The 19,573-nt window shown below is 39.9% G+C and overlaps 1 long non-coding RNA gene across 2 annotated transcripts in view; it reads left to right on the forward strand.

The window, feature by feature from the left end:
* The first annotated feature begins 4,147 nt into the window (after positions 1-4,147).
* LOC125485957 overlaps positions 4,148-19,573 on the forward strand; it is a 63,477-nt gene continuing 48,051 nt past the window's right edge. For both annotated transcript variants that reach the window (XR_007264681.1, XR_007264680.1), the window contains exons 1-2: positions 4,148-4,377; positions 5,665-5,764. This is a non-coding gene — a long non-coding RNA (uncharacterized LOC125485957). The remainder of the gene's footprint in view (positions 4,378-5,664; positions 5,765-19,573) is intronic.

Here is a 19,573-nt window from a genome sequence, read left to right on the forward strand (position 1 = left end):
AGCCTGCTTGGGTCACTCTTTGGAACCTTCGAGCTGTAGTGGAGTGCTGCTCTGTAACTCCTCCTGGATTTGCTTCTACGTTTTTCACTCTCTTCTTTGTTCTATCAGCTGGCTCCCTGAGAGGTTTGTCATCGCGGCCTTTCATTGCATGTCCATCAAATCCTGCACCCTTCTTCCTCCAGTCATCCTCCTGCCCTCCTCTAACCCCGAGAGTACTACATTCCAGGAGCTGTTTGCCTCCTAGCAACACTCCTGCATCTACATCAGAGGTCAACATCTGTGAAGGGAGTTCTAGCTTGTCTCCAATTTTTAAATTCTATCAAGTTTGCCAAAAGTGGGTTACTGGAGCTTTTTTGTTGGTGTGAGGAATTTCAAACATAAAATACTATTTTTGCGTTAATATTCCCAGAAGTTTAATTTTGCATCAACAGAAACTCAATCCCCCTAACCCCATTAAGATAAATTCTATCCAGATTCCACACACTGAGTCATTACCTCCTGCCCTCCTTCTTTCAGTAATTTCAACCTGTGGCCTTGTGTGCTACTGTTATGTTTTGGTTTAAAGTGGAGTTTCAGAGATATATTTGCAGTGCAATGTTAGACACTGACACTGCATCACCCTTCCAATATCTTAGACTTATAGAATCATAGAGTCATACAGAACAGAAACAGAACCTTCAGTCCAATTCATCCACACTGACCAGATATCCCAATCTGATCTAATCCCACTTGCCATCATTTGGCCCATATCCCTCTAGACCCTTCCTATCCATTTACCCATCCAGATGCCTTTTACATGCTGTAATTGTACCAGCCTCCATCACTTCCTCTGGCAGCTCATCACATACATGCACCACCCTCTGCGTGAAAAGATTACCCATCAGGTCATTTTTACCTCGAGCATTTCCAGTCTTTCTTCACACTTCAAAATTAGATGAAAGATATCAACCAAAAACAGGCCTTCCAACCCAACCAGTCATTGCTAGCGTTAAAGCTGTAATCTGGTCTTCTCTTTTGGGCTTTACTGTTTCCTGCTTTCTCAGTGACGAGAATATGGTCATGGGCTCAGGGTTCCATGATGCTGAACATATTTTTCTCTGATCTGCACTTCACTAGTGAGGTTATATAGATTAAAAAAAGTATTTACTTCAGTGATTGCTATATTGTGATGCTTAACATTTTCAACAGGTCAACTAATTCCACAAAGACACAAACACGTGAAATTAAAAGCAGAATTAAGCTTTTCAGGCCCTTGAGCCATTCAATAAGATCACGGCTGATCTGTTTGTGTTTCAAATCCCACATCCCCATCTATCCTTGATAACCCTTGATTGCCGCCTAACAAGGAACAACCTCTGATTTAAAAGTGCTCGATCACCCATTGCCTTCTGAGACAGACAGTTCCAAAATCACGCAAGCCCCTGAGAGAAAATGTAGCTCATCTCTGTCCTAAAAGGCCAACATGTAATTTTGAAACATTGACCCCTAGTTCTGACTCACCCACAGGACTTTCCACATCCATTCCATGTTTACTTTGTGAAGACTATTTAGGGTTATATAAACTGCAATCAAGTCATCCCTGTCTTCCAGTGAAACAAGGGAAATGAGCCCAATCTGTGCAACTTATCATCATCAAAAAACTTGCTCATTCCAGGTTACAATCGAGTAAATTTCCTCTGAGCCACCTCTAACACATTCACATCCTAAAAAAAAGGAGAACAAAACGACACCCGGTGTTCAAGATTTGATTTAATGATGCCCTGCATAACTTAATCATTGTATTATTATTTTAATGTTCAGTTCATCTTGTAATAAAGAATAGCATCTCATTACTCTTTAATTTCCTGCTGTACTTGTGTACTAGCATTTTGCAATATTGTTATTATCCCTCTGCACCTTAGAATTCCACAGTTGTTCTCCATTTCAATAATACTCTATCATTCTGCCTACAAAACTATATAACATCATATTCTCCCACACCATATGCTCCATCTGTCAGACCTTTTCCCACTCATTCAACCTATCTATATGCACCTGCAAATTCCTTATGTATTCTTCACAGTGTACTTTCCTACCCATCTTGACATAATTTGCAAATATAGCCTCCAAGAGTTCTTTCAATATTGTCAAGTTATTCAAGAGCTTTTACAAAATATCCATTTATTTTCTTCCTAATTTTAAACTTTACACCTTCTTAATATTAAATTTCATCTGCCACCGGCCTGACCACTCATGTCTTGGCCAAGAAAACCTTCAGGCTTTCTAGTGCAAGCTGTCAAATTAGATCAAGATCCAGAAAATCAGGTCCCATCCTGAATGATTAATTCTTAATAGCTCCTTATGGGGCAGAGCATTCATCCATCACATCCCCTTATCATAGGGATCACGTCTCAAATTGGGAATTTTCTTGTCCCCAAGCTGGGTTCTATTGAAGGACTGCACAATGGGAAAAAGAAATCCTGTTGGTGTCCAGATAGATGAATGTAAGGTCTACACAGAGACTGAAAAGCTTTTTGAAAATGTGTCAACAAGTCAGGGCTGCTGGGTGAAGCCAAGCAGCTTTCACAAGGTACTAGCTGCCTGTGTGCCGGTGGGCACTCAGACAGGCATGATGCTGCCCTGGATTATTATAGCACCAAACCTACCCGTCGTATGCCCTCTGACAAGTGGACAGGGAGTCTCCTGATGAGCACATCCCATGCCAACAGCCCAAATTTCTTCAGTCAATTGCTTCATTCCTTTTGAGGTTCCTTTGTTATTGCATAACACTAATTTGGTATCATCTGCAAATTTGAACTGCTTTCATCATTCTTCAGAATTTAAGTTATAAATGTCATGTAAAACGTTGAGATGCTTACAATGATCCCCGGGGCACCCTATTCGGTCTTTTGCCATCCCACCTCAATAACTTATCAAACAGATACTTCCTCCCTTTCAGAAAATTTCTTACTCATTTCCAGGTGGTATCATGAATTCCACTGCTTAATAAACTGCCTTTGCCATCAGTCATTTTCAAATGGCTTTTGGAAGTTTACGCATAACTGTCCAGCCTTCTAGTGTCAACATGGAATCTGATATCTATAGACATCAAGAATGTTGGAGAGGATCAGCCACCTTGAATCTACAATAACTGTTAATCCTTAATTATTTTTTAACCTATTTAGTTTTGCTGATTGATCCACCATTCCAATATGTTTTATCAAAATCTTAATCATTGACAAAAAATTTTCCTCAGTTTCCTTCATTCATCCCCAGATAAATTATCACCTCTTTCAAACCCTCTTCCATCTCTGATGTTTGGCACTGCGCATCCAAAAACCAGAACTGGACTCAACACTCCCCATCCAATTTCAGTCTGGCTGGTCAGAAACCCTTATCCATTCCTTTGTTACTCCTAGACCTGACAATTCCGATGATGTCCTGGCTGGCTTCCCATCTTCCAGTCCACATAAACTCAAATTTATCCAAGAAACTGCTGCCACAATCCTAATTTACATGAAGTGCCATTCATGTGTTATTTCTAACTCCCAGTCTCACAACATTTCAATTTTAAAATTGTTCTTGTTTTCAAATTTTCTGTCACCTTGTCCCTCCCTATCTCTGTAATGTCGTCCAGCCTTACATCCCTCTGGGATCCCTGAACTTCTCTCCATAATAAGTGGCCATGTCTTCAGCTGTCTAAGCTCTGCAATACCCTCCCTAACACTGTCCTGGTCTCTCTCACTTTAAAATTCTCTTTGTCCCAGCTTTTAGTCCTTATAAGGCACAGTGCCAAACTCTGCTTGATACTGTTCCAATGATGGAGCTTAGCAATGTGTCACTATTGAAAAGGCTCTGTATGAATGCAATTTACAGTTGTCACGTTGAAGTGCTTAATCTCTTCTTGGAATGTTATAATTCAGAAGAGACTATGATGACCAGTGCCTCCTAATGGAGAGTGCTTGTATGTGGAGGTTCAATTAAAAAAAAAGTGTTCACTTGTGATGTTGCTGTGTTTGAAAGCCCGTGAAGGCTCTGTCTGGGCTTTTACATGAAGTCAGCTGCACACAAGTGCAAAGCGCGAACAGCATGAGATCATTTTTTCCAAGTAATCTTGCTGCTGGCACAAATACAAGGAATTGAGAGGCTCTGCTGTCAGTGTGGAGACTCACTAGACATAAGCACAGATCAGAGAATGGGCTACAACATTACAGTCCTGTATCTGTGCCCCACACGGATCTAAAGAGGCTGCCCCGGGGAGTGGGGCCTTACAATCTTTTCTTTATCATGGCACATCAATAACCCTGCTGTGCAACAGGGGCCATAAAATGCTGCAACAGCAGGGTGCTCCGCAGATTACTGACAGCACTGGGAGCAATAGCTCATTTGTGCAACAAGGTGAGAATGGAACTGAATGCTTTTCTTCTCCTAGTTACAGTAACATTATACTTGCTGCACACTCCTGTTAAAAGCCATTTTCACCTCATTGCAAGTGACTGACTCTACAAGGTTCCCTGAGCTGTCACTGTCCCATATATACACAGGTGAGAACAGTTAGTCTCACTAAGTTATACACTCAATCCCTGGGCATTGTCACTTTAATCAATGGCCGGAAATGATAAACCAGTTTTTATACCGACATGTTTCTGCTGCAGGGTAAAGGTGCTTTGATTCCGCATGGTTTCAGGTCCAGTTTTATCTCATCTAAGCAATACGATCATGATCTGCTTTCAGTGCAGTTCAAAGATGGGATCAGAGGGCAGAGAGCAGTTAGCAGCTTTATCCTCCAGTTCTGAGGGTTCTTGCCTTTGAACAACTCTAAGCAGGATAGGGATTGTGCAATTTGAGATTGTACTGTTGATTGTAAAAATGCATTGTAAAACTGGAAAGACTATCAGTAACAAACAATTGGTAAATTGTGGAGTACAGTACAAAGTGTAAAAAAAAAGTCTTTTGTCTAAAATGTGAGTTTTTTTTGAGAAAAATTTTACATTTCCTAGCTGGCCAGTGGACAGTAAAAATTGAGTCAGATAAATCTGTTTTCAATCCATTCTGATTTGAAGTATCTGATTTTTCAGGTATATTAACAGTTGCTAAGCTGAGCACCTCTTACGTGTGAATACATGTCGGTCCAAAAACATCATGTCGCCTTAGCAAAGTCTAGTCTTCCCCTGCCCAAGAAACTTCCAACAGCCCTGGCAAGATGCCGACCATCTTGAAGTTCTGGCTAGTTACCCCTTGACTTACCTTAGGCCCAACTGGCACCCCTGACAGACCTGACTTTTGATACATACCTCCCATTTTAAGTCGAGGGTTGGTCAGCTCCATGTTCATGAGGCCCAGCTTTCACATTGGAACAGGGTGACTCCTTTCCAATTTGGGAAATGTATCTTCCCACCTTGCTGTTGAAGAATGAATCCTGGAATTTTCCTCATTGATAAAACAGGGTCTCACAATTCCCTTCCAGCTGGATGCCATTCTTCGCAATATTATGACTACATATTAACCAATTTCTGAAGTTGGCCACCCAGTGCTATAGCTGCTGGTCACACTTGCACAGGAACTTGCTGCTGTATATTTGATTTGTATTGTGTGGCATTAGCAACAGACCAGTTTATTTTAAAAGCCATGCAGCTTAGGAAACAGCCAGTAATTGACTGATTTTGAATTTCTTTGTTCAATCAGTAGACCTTCCACCAGCAGGAACATCAAAACTCTTGTTTTGAATATGGTCCCAAATTTCACTTGGCCTGTCAATGATCAAAACACATAACCGCTCCAACAGGTAAGCAACAGGTATTTATGACTCTTCAAAGGCTAAGATCATCTGGTCTTTGTGTTCAGTTCTGTAGTTTTAGCATCCAGTTCATTCTCAACTTCCTTGAGAATTTAACAGGCTCTTTGTTGCAAGCTGTAGAGAGACTCGGAAAATGGTGTACCAGATATTGAAGTGTTATTTTAGTATAGAGTTTATTCAATTTGGATATTATATAGAATTTCTAAGTTATCTACATCTTTCTCAACTCACATCACTATTGTAAGGTAAATGGAGTGAACTGACTAATGTTACCTATTGCCTTTATCCTTCTGGGAACTGAGTTCCATTCTAGCTCTTTGGAACGTTGGTGAAATGTACTTAGAAAGGGCCAACTGGCCCCTATTAAGCAGAGGGCTCCAGCACAAAACCTCTGTAATTCTCCTTAAACTTTCATAGAATTGGCTATCTTACTGAGAAACTACAGAGAAAGTGGATGGTCCAAAATGCAAAAGAGGCATGTAGGTGCAGTGGGTGGCTCATTTTTAATCGTTGGACTGGTGTGAAGAGTTTTATTCTGCATCTCCCATGTAACAAGTGCTGTTAGAATGCACCAAAACTTTAATCTTTTTCTAATTCCTTCACTGCCTGTTTTGGAAGTGTCTGACGGACCAGCATAGATGGGTGCTTACTTAGTTGGCTTGCCACACCAGATCTGTGGCATTGACACATGGAGTTTGAAGTCCAAAAGTGTCCTGCTTTTCCGTCTTAACATTACTTACCTTGATGAACATCAAATGGAGTTCCAATGTTTTCTTGCAGGATGTCCTGCATAGAATGGTCAGTGGGGGTACAGGGGGGGCAACAGAGAGATGAAATGGCTGCAGCCCTTGGGCAGTCTTTGAGATTCAGATGATGAAAGACTTCAGTGGTGTTGTTCTGAGACAACTGAAATGAACTAAAAGTAAACACTGTTAGTCACCAAGCTCAAGATGACGTGATTCATGTCAGCAGTCCATCAGAGCACCAAGTCAAGCTGTGCATGTGTGTTGTGTAAGCCAGACAGCTCTGATTTGGTTACATAGAATAAGAAGTTCCACGGAGGCAGCACATTGCCATGTTTGCGTTCTGCGTAATCCACTGACAAACCTGTCTGTCAAAATGTGCTTTGAGTGTCAGGAAACTGGGTGACAGCCCGCCTCCTCACTCTGTGCAAATTGAACACAGCTTTTCACACAGCACAGCTCTCATATTATAAAACACTCTTGCTAACAGAAATCCCGTCTCCTTTCGCACTTTGTTCTATAATTTTTCTGACTCCTGGCGGGGAATACTTTTCTGGGATGACAGGAAATCACCATTTCTGCAGTCAAGTGACTGCTCTTCAGCAATAGGCGCCTTTTCACAATTGGCGACAGTGAATTATTCAGCCATGGGGTGCGTCATTGTTCAGCAGACACACATACTTTCCATCAGGGATTACGACATGATTATCAAGAACAGGAATTCTGGATCTTCTCATCACTAACTGAAGTGTGCTGGGGTCATGTGTGTTCCCATTGGTTTTGCCTCGGCTGATGGAAGCTATGTCACAGTTCTGATGGTTTCTACACAATGTTGACTTTTTCTTTTGTTCAAGGAATTTGGAAGTCACTGGCTGAGTCCGTATTTATCTCCCATCCTTGACTGTCCAGGGGGCAGTTAGGAGTCAACCATATTGACATGGGTCTGGAGTCACATGTAGACTGAGTGAGGATGGCAGATTCACTTCCCTACAGGGTACGAGTGAAGTAGAAGGGCTTTTGTAACAATCAACAGTGATTATGTGGTCACCATTCGACTAACTTCTTAATTCCAGATTTTTTTTAACCTGAATTAAAATTTCATCATCGGCTATGGTGGGATTCAAACCCATGTCTCCAGAACATTAGCCCTGTTTCTGGAGGACTGCCCAGTGACATTACCACTATATCACCAGCACTTTCATCTCCACCTTTCTCTCTTAGTGCCTGACTAATCAACATTTTTTATTTGATAAGTCAGTTTCTGACTCCTGTGACAGTGTCCTCATTGCTTTGGAATTTCCCCCTCTAATAATACAACTAGATACTGTCATTTTACACTTACTGTTTTCCCTGCTAGTGATAGAACGAAGAACAATACAGCACAGGAACGGGCCCTTCGGCCCTCCAAGCCTGCATCAACACAATTCACCCTTTCACATTAAAACTGTCTTCACTTACTTATAAATGCAATCTTTTTTATAAATACATTTATTTCTTTATCGAATAATGTTAATCAGGAATAGACCAAATATTTATGATAAATTTATCATATTAGACCTGTAAAATGATGACATTTTCAGAGACTGAATCATTAGATTCAGGGGAAAATAGAGGAAAATAAGGTGTAATTTTAATGGGAAGATTTCTAAATGCCACAAGTACCCCACATCCACAGGCTGTTAGAAAAGAAGAGAAACAAGTCTTCTGGTCTCAGGGCATTTGTCCTGAGGTCCACATTTCGCTTACTTTCAATATCTGACCTTGCTTTGGCTCAACTTCACTGAGGCAGCGTGCAAATTCAGCCTTTCATACACATAAATATGCCTGCTCATGTTGCTGCAGAGTCCACTTTATTGCTGGCACAGAAATATACTTCCAATATCCCACATAAATCCACCAAGTTGGAACCTCAAAGCACTGCACCCGTCCTACCACAGCTTCCAATGAATGGCTTGCATTGCTTTCAAAGATTCAGGATTCTAATCCATAATCTTAAAGATTTTAAAGATAGTTATGAGGAGGAAAATGTAGGTTCAACATTTTCCTTGGTCACAGCACCCTGTGTCATTCAGGTACTGTTATCACCTTGCCTCAAAGTCCTTCTAAAAGCTCAACATGTGAATTAGCTATTCAACTTACTGGGTGTTGTCACATCATCACAGGTTCTCTGCACTACAGCGCTTGAGACACAGGTTGTGTTTGAAGATTGCTCTGAACTGTATAGATTTGTCTAGCTGCAAATAAACTTACCTGACTCTTCAAGTAAATGGAACCCATGTACCTGATTTGTGTTTCATTTAGTTAAGACAAGAATGTTATTACACAGTCACAGCTGGAAATGTTTTCTTTTAAAAAAGTAACAAAGAAGAAATCAGTCTTACGAGCTTGAAGGCCAAGAGGGTAGCAACAAACAAAATATAAAATTCATCCAAAAAGTTCCCACATAACAGAACACAGAAGAAAATTAGTTCTTCACAAAACCTTTGGATATTTCCAAGTAGTTTAGGTTTTACATGCGGCCACCCTTTCGAAAGTGCAGCAGGAGTGAACAAAGTTACATATAAGTGAAAAGGTAATCAAACATCAGAAGGATGGATACCAAATCCACCACCGTGGCTAGAAAGCCATTGATCAACTATCTGAGCTCAAACATTTTGAACATGTAATGCAGCTATGTTTCATAGACCAAGCAAGTTCTTCAACCCAGTTAAATAAGCTATGAAGGCACAAATAGCAGTTGGTAACAAGGGGTTGCATAGAGTTAATAAATTGGCAGGACCAGGAAGAAGCCATTAAGATAATGAAAGTCCTAGAAGATCATCGGCATGCAAGATTCACCTTTAAAATTAATCGTTTAGAAACAATATCCTACAAAAGTCACAGAAATAAATAGATCAGTAAGTCAATAAATGCCATAATAAGGGCAACAAATGTAATTTTCCAGAGGTTTAATTGTCAGGGCAAATAATGGAGTTGGTGATTGTCTCAACACATATCAGAGGTTCCATTAAGACTTCTTGGAAATAAAGAAAGGTCACAGCATAGATTCACTGCTGTCAGAGGGCAGAACATATGAAACTATTGTAGCTGTCAGCAGGCTTTGCAAGCATTAGGTGCAGCAAACAGTACTGCCACTGTAGCCAGGACACAAAAAGCAAGTAGGCTGTGTAACCAATGCAATTTATCACACCGGATGCAAAGCTATCCTGCAGTCCAAGATCTGTGCAAGGTATGCAGTACAAAAGGTCACTGGGCCCTGTGGAATAGATATGGCTCCAAAGGTGCAACAGCTGCAACAGGGCACAACCAATGGTAGCAGGAAATGCACCAGTAACCTGTGTAAACCTAAGCTGGTATTTGGATTTCAGGTCAAGACAGACCTAAATCAAGACCTGCAGTGAAACAACTTCCAACCTGATGATGAACAGGCTTCCACATTGCAAATATGACCCATTATATCCATGTTGGAAATATGACACATTGTATAGACATGATCAACTAATACAGGTTTATCCGACAAACAAAGACTAAGTCTAGATCTAAGATGTCTGAACCGAAAATGATGCCCACAGAATTCCAGGATGAGGGTAGTTAAATCCCAAGTTCACAATTTTTCACCAAGCTGAATGCTAAACATGGATATTGGTCCAAAACACTAAGATAGGAATCACAGAAAGTTACTACCTTCAGAACACTATTTGCAAGATATTACTTTATCAGTCTGTCACAATCTGTTCCAGCAGCATATGGACAGAATTACAGAAGATGTGCCTAGATGTGTGTATTTCCAATTATCTTGTAGTATTGGGCAAAACCAACAAACAGCATGAACAGAGCCCTTACTGATGGCAATTGTTCACTGCTTTCAACAGCAAGAAGTACCAAACATGACCGACATCAATCTTAATAGCTAACAACCCACTACTGACAACACTGTAGAAAGTTCTCATTGAATGGGTGAACCACATGATAAAAGACATATCAGACACTCTCAGATAGTTCCTGCCTTACAGCGATTAGTTCATATCTTGAGAGGTGTTACATTCAAATAAAAACAAGTACTTGAACCTGAAGTTTTTTGCCAGGACATATTGTCATAACTACACCAAGAGCCATGGAGATGGAGTAAATGAGATGACTAGTACATGATACAGCCTATTGACCAGGAACTGAGAATACTTTGGAAAGTCGGTGAGGATATATAAGATCCAGTAGAGCCATTAGCCACATTGAGGGCGAGAAGCTTTCCAACCGCAGAAGACTTCATCAGTCCAATATTATCACTGATTTACTTACCATGAATGGAGATTTTAGCCATTGAATATTTCCACAAATTTCCAGTTGATAACACTTTGAGCATATCAATGCAGCCACATGGCCAAATTCAGTGTCTGTTCATTTCTGCCAATGGGCTGCGTTATTTGGGCAGCTCTTTCAGAAAAAGTGTGTGCTAAATGGTCCATAAAGAATGTGATATTGCCGTCACATTATCACAACCTTATCAAACAGTGTCACTGAGTGAATGGTTTGCACTGTTAAATCACTCTTACTGGAATGTGGGTCAATGACACAAGATTTCTGAATTGCCATGTTACAGAGCTACACCTCTGAATATGAGTTACAATTGCCATTGAAGACCATGTTCAGAAAGTGAGAGTGATATTTCCAAGACATCAGTTTTCCAAATACTTGAAGATGTAGGGTATACCTCAACAAACATATGAGGATGAAGATAGTGCAGATAGATATGCAAATGCATAACAACCTGACAACACACACGTAGGACAAAAGATCACAGTCACACACCCCAGAAAGGGAACATAGCCACAGAGGTTTCCAAAGTATGCAGTGAGCCCAGGTCTCAAGAAGTCACAGTACAGAACAGAGCAATCCTGAGGAGGAATAGAAGTCAACCAAGATATGTGTACAATATTCCAATTGTACACAGTGATCATGAAGGAATGTAGTTGGTCAATGACACCAGGACAATAGTCAACACAATGATGACATGTCTGCAGAGCAAAAAGGGTAGGATCCATACTTCCAGTAGGTTGCACCAGAACAATATCTGAAAGAGTTGTTAAAAGGCTGAAATGATATATGAATTCTCAGACTTCTGTACTTGTAAGTGTCACAATCACTATCTCTGTGTAAGCATGTTCTACTGTATATATTACTTCAGCTGTCAGTAAACTCACCAGAGATCTTCAAATAAACAGAATCACATACCACATTTGTGTTACATTTAGATAATACAAGAATATTAATACAATGCACTCCAACAGTAGCAAGCCATCAGAGCATGCACATTGACATCTTTTCATCTGGTGGAAGGGATGGTACGTGTACAGAGATGATCTAAATCCATTGGTATTTCCTTGACACAGTTTTTGTAATTTTTTTTCAACCATCAATTCAGTTTGCATTTGTTAGTCGATACAAAGCGTAATGCTAAACCATGAAAGAGGAAGCCAATTAAAACAGAAAGTGTTGGAGAAACTCAGCGGGTCTGGCAGCATCTGCGAAAAGAGAAACAGATTCATGTTTCAAGAGCAATATGACTTTTCCTCAGAACTTGGCAGAGAAAGCCATGTCACGGAAGGAACTACATCGGAGAAAAATAAATATTGAAACTTAATATATGATAGACGAGATAAAAAGTTGTAGAAATATAATGAAAATAGAATTAAACCATAATATAATCAACGTAGGGATTAAGTAGCTAATAGCTCTCTATTGTTTTGATAATGGGCACAACAACACAACCAATCCATTCCTTCCCTCAAACATTGCATGGGATGTCAGTTAACTCTATTGGTTGGACAGCAGGATTGCAATGTAGAGAAATGCTAAAAGTGTGGGGTCATTTCCTGCATTGGCTGAGGTTACCATAAAGGACTCTCCTTCTTAACCTCTCCCCTTGCCTGCAATGTGGCAACCCGCAGATTAAACCATACTAGTTGTTTCTCTCTAATGAGAGGGTAGTTCTATGGTCGTATAGGACTATGGTGACTTTACCTTTTGTACGTAGACAGGTCTCTTCCTTGCTTTTCTGGTGTCACACATCAACCATGTGGAAGCCAAGCACAAAACATCCCAAAATGATGGTGATAGAAGAGAGTACAGTTTTGCCATTATGTTATTCGCATGGGCAAGTGAGGTATGGTACTTCAGCTTTGCAAGCACTGCAGCTTGCTCACTTTATTGTATCATATAAAGAGAAGATCCATAGATACACAGCGTCTGACACATTGAAAATTAATGAAGGATGTTCAGGTTATTCGGGCAGTTAAGGTTTAATATGTACAAATATACAGCATTGCGCACTGTAAATAAAAATATCACATATGGAATAGAATGTGCCAAGGAATATGTTAAGAAAACTGATAGTTGACTCGTCACTCACCATGACCAATGTTGTGAGAAAATAACAATCAAAGCAAATAGGATCTTTTGGTACATTTTTAAATCAGTGGAATTCAGAAACTGAGCAGTTAGGTTGAAGTTGTACCATATCTAGTCAGGTGCACTGGAGCACTATGGGAAGTTCTTACCATTGCATAATAAAGAGGTCACATTGTCTTTGTGGTAATACAGAAGAAAGGAACAAAGCCAAACCCTGGCATTAGAAGATAGTTTAGTGGTATTATCACTAGACTATTAATCCAGGCACTCAGGTAATGTTCTGGGGACTTGGGTTCAAAACAGCTATGGCAGATGGTAGAATTTGAATTCAATAATAATCTGCAATTAAGAGTCTAACGCTGACCATGAAACCATTGCCAATTCTCCAGAAAAACCCATCTAATTCATTACTGCAGCGTAGTGACTCAGTGGTTAGTACTGCTGCCTCACAGAGCCAGGGGCCTGAGTTCGATTCCAGCCTTGGGTGACTGTCTGTGTGGGTTTCCTCCCACAGTCCAAAGATGTGCAGGTTAGGTTGTTTGGCCAAGCTAAATTGTCCATAGTGCCCAGGAATGTGTTGGTTAGGTGGATTAGCCTTGGGAAATGCAGAAATAGGGTAGGGGGATGATTCTGGGTGGGATGTTCTTCATTGAGTCAGTGTGGAATTGTTGGGCCAAATGGCCTGTTCCACACTGTAGGGATTCTAGTATCCTCCACTAGACCTGGTATTGTGATCAATTCGAGTTCTGCTGCTTCAAAGAAAGGCACTTCACAGAAGACAAACAGAAATAATAAAATATTTAATGTGAACTCAAAACAATGCCTGCAGCTTATTTATTGCAACAAGACAAGGCAACCACTTATCCAAGGTTGCAAAGCACAAGTTTTGATCCGACACAAAGAAATATTTCTTAATATAGAAGGTGATAGCAACTGCAAGACTTCACCAGGAAGGCACTTGAGGCCGAGAAGATTTGTTGGTATTGAGTTCATCTCAGGACATAACATCTGGGAGGTAGACCAATCTTGTTGAAAGATAAGGTGGTCTGCATGGCCTTTTCCACTCAAATTGATCTTGTTATCATTTAAAGTATCTGAATCTTATCTTGAATATGCATCTTCAAGCCTGCCACCACCCATAGAGTCCCAATTACGCAATAGAAGGCAAACCTGCTGTGTACTTTCAATAGAAAAATGTTTTTAAAATGGTGCTTCCAATTTGGGGTGAAAACTTTACTGTGAATAAATCATTTACAGACAAATTTAAGATGTTACATCACATTTTTCTTATGTCAGATTGATAACAAAACTCTTGTAAGCAGCTTGCCAGATTCCTAATCTGTTTTTATGTCTTGCCAATAACTATTAATGTTACCCTAGTTTCAGTCATTTGCAAATCATACTGAGGGCTACATCTTGTCAAGAATGTTGTCGCTGGGTTTTGTTTGCGGGTGATATCTACAGATCTATAAGGCTTATGCTGGTACATCGAACAGTTTGGGCACAGCCCTATTAATGGCAAAAGAGATTTTGCTGGTCCAAAAATTTCCATTAGCCCCACCACTGGCATCTCTACATTACTATATTGAATAGCGAGCTTGGAATGGATCACCCTTTAACACAGGACTTGGAGGAACATCTGCTGCAGCAGTTAAAAATGTGCAGTGAATTAAGCTACAACAAGAAAGCTGAGTGTGCAGCAGATATGTGGTATAAGTTTTTTTGCCTCTGCCTCGGTCTGAATGGTATGACATAGGAATGGTCAGAAGCCGTAATCCATTAGCCAAGAATTGCAATTTTTTTTAGACGTCTTCACGGCTTTTAATTCACAAACCAATGCTCAATAAGGAATGTCTCAAATGCATGGCAGCAGAAGAATTGAACAATACAGGAGAATATACAATGACCTGTTTAGAACTGGAAACATCTCAAAATAACAAATTTCCACATCTCACTCTTCAAATTGAAATTGAATGTCAAGCGATTATGCAAATTCCACTGTCGTTCAATAGCTCCCTAAATCTTCCACCCAGAGCTATTTTTTTAAAACTCTTCTTTGGCATGTGAGTATAGCTGACAAGGCTGGCATTTATTATCCATCCCTACTTGCCCTTGAACTGATTAGTTGTAGATGATGTCTGGGGGTAATTTAGAGTCAATCACATTGCTGTGGTCTGGAGTCACATGTAGACTGGACCACATAATGGCAGTAGATTATTTCCCTAAAGGACATTAGGAACTGTGTGGGTTTTTACAACATTCAACAATGGTTAAATGGTCACCATTAGGCTTGTTCTTAATTCCAGATTTTTTTAGAAACTCTCATTATGAGCTGACCTTGATTGCAGACCTGCTACCAGTCTAACTTCACACGTTTCACTGCTCTTGTCTTCCATGCTGCATGATGTTACACAGAAATTACAGTATAGAAACAGGACATTCAATTCAACTGCTCAACTACATCTGATATATTCCCCCCACCCACTTCCATCTAATCTACCTATTCCTTTCTATGTCATGTACTTATTCAGTTTCCTCTTAAAATCAAATAAGTTATTGGTTCACTACTCAATGTTCAGCAAGGTCAGAAATCACACGACACCAGGTTATAGTCCAACAGATTTATTTGAAAACACAAGCCTTCAGAGCCTCAGTACTTCTTCAGGTGTTAGTGAGAGAGATAGTATCAGAAACAGAATTTCTAAGTAAAAGATCAAAGGTATACACCAGTGATGAGGATGTACTAAACGAACCTAAGATGCTGTTATATCTTTAATCAGTTAGAAAGTTTTAATTGATTAATAAGAATACATAAATCCCCAAATTCCTTTCAAGTCACAGTCCTGAGAGAACCAAAGGTTTTATCAGCAACTCTCTTGTTTTAACCACGTTCTAGAAAAATACCTTTCTCCTAAAGTCCTAACTAAATATACTAGTGACTATATTACACTTATGGTCCCTAGATTGGATTTTGCCCAATACGTAGAAACATTTTGTCTGTACCTATCCTCTTACCAAACCCTTCCACAATCTTAAAGAGATTTATTAGATTATTCCTATGATATTAGTTATCTGCTAATACCTAGAAGGCAGTTTCACTTTTATTGAATGCTGTTGACAGGAGAAGATGGCATACAATATCCAAGGAATGCATGAGTGTATAGACCTAAGGGAGTTGGTAGATTTTGTAAAACAGGTTATTGAGGTTGTTAAGATCCCAACAGATGGTAATACTGGACACGTCATACTCAGAGTGAAACATGGCTTGATAGATCATAAGTTTTATGTTTGCAGTTTGATTACCATGGTGATCACAGACTAAACATATTCACAAGAGGCTACGAATGCTCTTCAAAATAAAATCACAAGTTTACTACACAAAAAATGCAATTTAAAAGTTCTTAACACAAACAACAAAACAATTCAACCTTTCTACCCAACAATATCCCTTCCAATGAAGATTTTTTTATTCAAATGACTCTTTCCAGCCTTTCTTCTTGAACTGTTCAAACAACTTGAGACATCTTTCCAGCTCTGATGACCTTGATTTTTTCCCAATTCTGACAACCTGGATATTTCTACCCACTAATCTCTCACAATCTGGAGATAGCTACAAACTTTAAAAAAAAACTTACCTTCTGGTAGAATGACTTATCCTCTTGTGAACTCAACCTACTAGTGGTCCCTGCCCATTTGTCTCTTTGTAAGTCATAAAGCTCAACTTCAAAAACATTCAGCAATTAATTCCCTGGGTAGCAGTTCAAGTCATTTAACTTAAGTCTCATGCTTTCTTGGAAACTATGCTCGAACTCACTTTGAAAAAATTACTTTCTGACCGTTGTTCGCGAAAAATAAGTAACTTCGCTGAGCTGAAAAACTAAAATCATTTTCCACTATATTTTAAATCAAAGTTCCCAAATAAAAACAAGATAATACAAATATATAGCACAAAGTGCTGGTGAAATAAAAGACATGAGAAAGCTAAAGGAGTTGGTGGACAAGTGTCATCTGCAGTTGGTGTGTACAAAGTTGAACCTGTACTTGTAGCCAAAATTACTGCAACCTTCCACTGTGGTCTCTTATCTCACCATTATCACTGGGTGTTGCACACCCATACAGTATTATTCTTCTCTCCCTTTTATCCATCAAAGTAGAGGAGGTAAGAAGAAAGTCAAATGATCATAATCAGGAGGAAGAAGAGGATAACTCCTGTAAGATTTTCACAATAATAACCATTGTTTCCCTCACTCTGGCAGTTTAAAAGGCAGTAACTCCCAAAAGCAGCAAAAGAAAGGTAAAAAAGAGTTATCTAACAATATGCAGGCAGACATGAATAGTGTAGAAAGGTTGTCCAGGCAGTGTGCTCCTTTGAATAGATTTCTTCCCTCTGTTGACAAGTTCCATTACATTTATCTGTTCTGTAAATGATACCAAAAATAATGATGTTAAAAGGGATTGAAAATGGCACTTTCTGCCATTTATCATATTTGCATATCTGAACTGGTGAAGGTGCTAATGTAGGAAATGGACTTCCAAGCAAACCAGATATTTCAACATCATACAAACATAGTGTAACCTCAACATAGATATGTCTCATATGACCCTCGAATTGGAGGCACATCAATGTTACCCTCCCCTTCTCTTCAAAAACTTTCAGCCCAAATTTTGTTTTATATGTGCTCTGGAGTAATTTACTTCACAGCAGAGTTAACATCTGATGTTGTTACTTCTAACAGTTAAGAAAGTGTTAAATTACTTTAGAAGTGTGAAACTGAATTAATCAGAGATAAAAACATAAGAATCAGCCAGATCGCTGCTGCTAACATCAATGGTAAAACGGGTAAATATTTCTCCCTGTAGAAAATCAGATGATCTCACACAGAAAGTGCTATGTTATTCAACACCAAAAATAGACACCTTCTGAAAAATGTGGCCTCAGGAATTCACAACACTCTGTAATGTATTCCAAAATTCTCAGTATAATAACTTGCTGAAATCTTTTACATTGTAACATGCCCTGATATGACTCACACCTCAGTGTAATGTAAAATAAAAACAAAAAAGAAAATGCTGGAAATGCTAAGGAGGTCTGGCAACAGCTTCTGTCAGAAGAATCATCGACCTGCAATGTCGGACTAAGTCTTACCACAGGTGTTAGAATCGCAATGTCAGGACCAAACAAAGCTCCTGAACCCACACTCATTGGCAGTATTGAGAGACAACTTCGTAATTAGCTGCTTCTACGTTCTTCATCCAATTAAGGATAATGGGCAGGATGCAGATGATGATTGTCCAATCAGATGGCCAGCAGTTGCATAGCCCCAACAGAACCCACTACCAGAGGTAGGCAATTTTGGAGCAGGTTGGGAATCGAGATCCCTGAGGATAACACATGAAGGATGAAAAATCAGATGGCCAAACACACAGACCTCTCCAAATGCTGCACTGGGACAGTGGAGGCTGTCTTCACCACCTATGACTACCACAGACAGATTGTGAGTTTTAAATCAAAAATGCCTCCATAAGCAGATTGCAATTTCATTTCTTTTGCATGCTTTTATTAGATAAGTGTGTTACCCCATTCCCCCCATGTGCAGGCTTTGACTTTGCCAGAACCATAGCTACACTGTGTTAAAGTAAAAAATCAGAAGATTTATTTCAAATGCCCTTTAAATGCAGAGGTGGGGAAGGGGTGTGTCATGTATGGCAAAAGAGGTGCATTTACAAACATAGAGATTTTCAAAGTCCTGACTGGGCTGGACAGGGTAGACAGAGAAAAGCTGCTCCCCCTTGTAAATGCAAAAAGAATGAGAGAGCATTGATTTAAAGTGGTGTGCAAACAAAGCAAAGTGATGTGAGCAAAAGCTCTTTCACACTACATGTTGTTAGGGTATGGAATACACTGTCTGGAAGTATCATGGAGGTAAGTTCAATTGAGGCATTCAAGAAGAAGTTGGATGATTATTTGGATAGAAATTTTTTTATTCACTTATGGAACGTGGATGTAGCTGGCTGGCCACCATTTATTGTCAGGTCTCTAGTTGCCCGTGAGAAGGTGGTGGTGAGCTGCCTTCTTGATCTAGTGCAGTACATGTGCTGTTGATATGTCTACAATGCCCTTACAGAGGGAATCCCAGGGTTTTGACCCACCGGCAGTGAAGGAACATTGATATATTTCCCAGTCAGGATGGTGAGTGGCTTGGAGGGGATCTTGCAGGGTGTGGTGTTCCCATGTATCAGCTGCCCTTGTCCTTCCAAATGGAAGTGGTTGTGGGTTTGGAAGGTGCTGTCGAAGGATCTTTGGTGAATTTATTCGGTGCATCTTGTACTGTAGATAGTACACACTGCTGCTACTGAGTGTCAATGGTGAAGGGAGTGGATGCTTGTGGATGTAATGCCAATCAAGCAGGCTGCTTTGTCCTGGATTATGTCAAGCTTCTTGAGTATTGTTAAAGCTGCATTCATTCAGGCACGTTCGGAGTATTCCGTCATATTCCTGACTTGTGCCTTGTAAATGGTGGAGAGGCTTTGGGAAATCAGGAGGTGAGCTGCTAACTACAGTATTCCAAGCTTGCTCTTTTAGCAACTGTGTTTATGCGGCAAGTCCAGTCGAGTTGCTGGTCAATGGTAACTCCAAAGATGTTTATGG

This window comes from Rhincodon typus, chromosome 24, assembly GCF_021869965.1.
Source record: "Rhincodon typus isolate 14 chromosome 24, sRhiTyp1.1, whole genome shotgun sequence".
NCBI classification, from domain to species: domain Eukaryota; kingdom Metazoa; phylum Chordata; class Chondrichthyes; order Orectolobiformes; family Rhincodontidae; genus Rhincodon; species Rhincodon typus.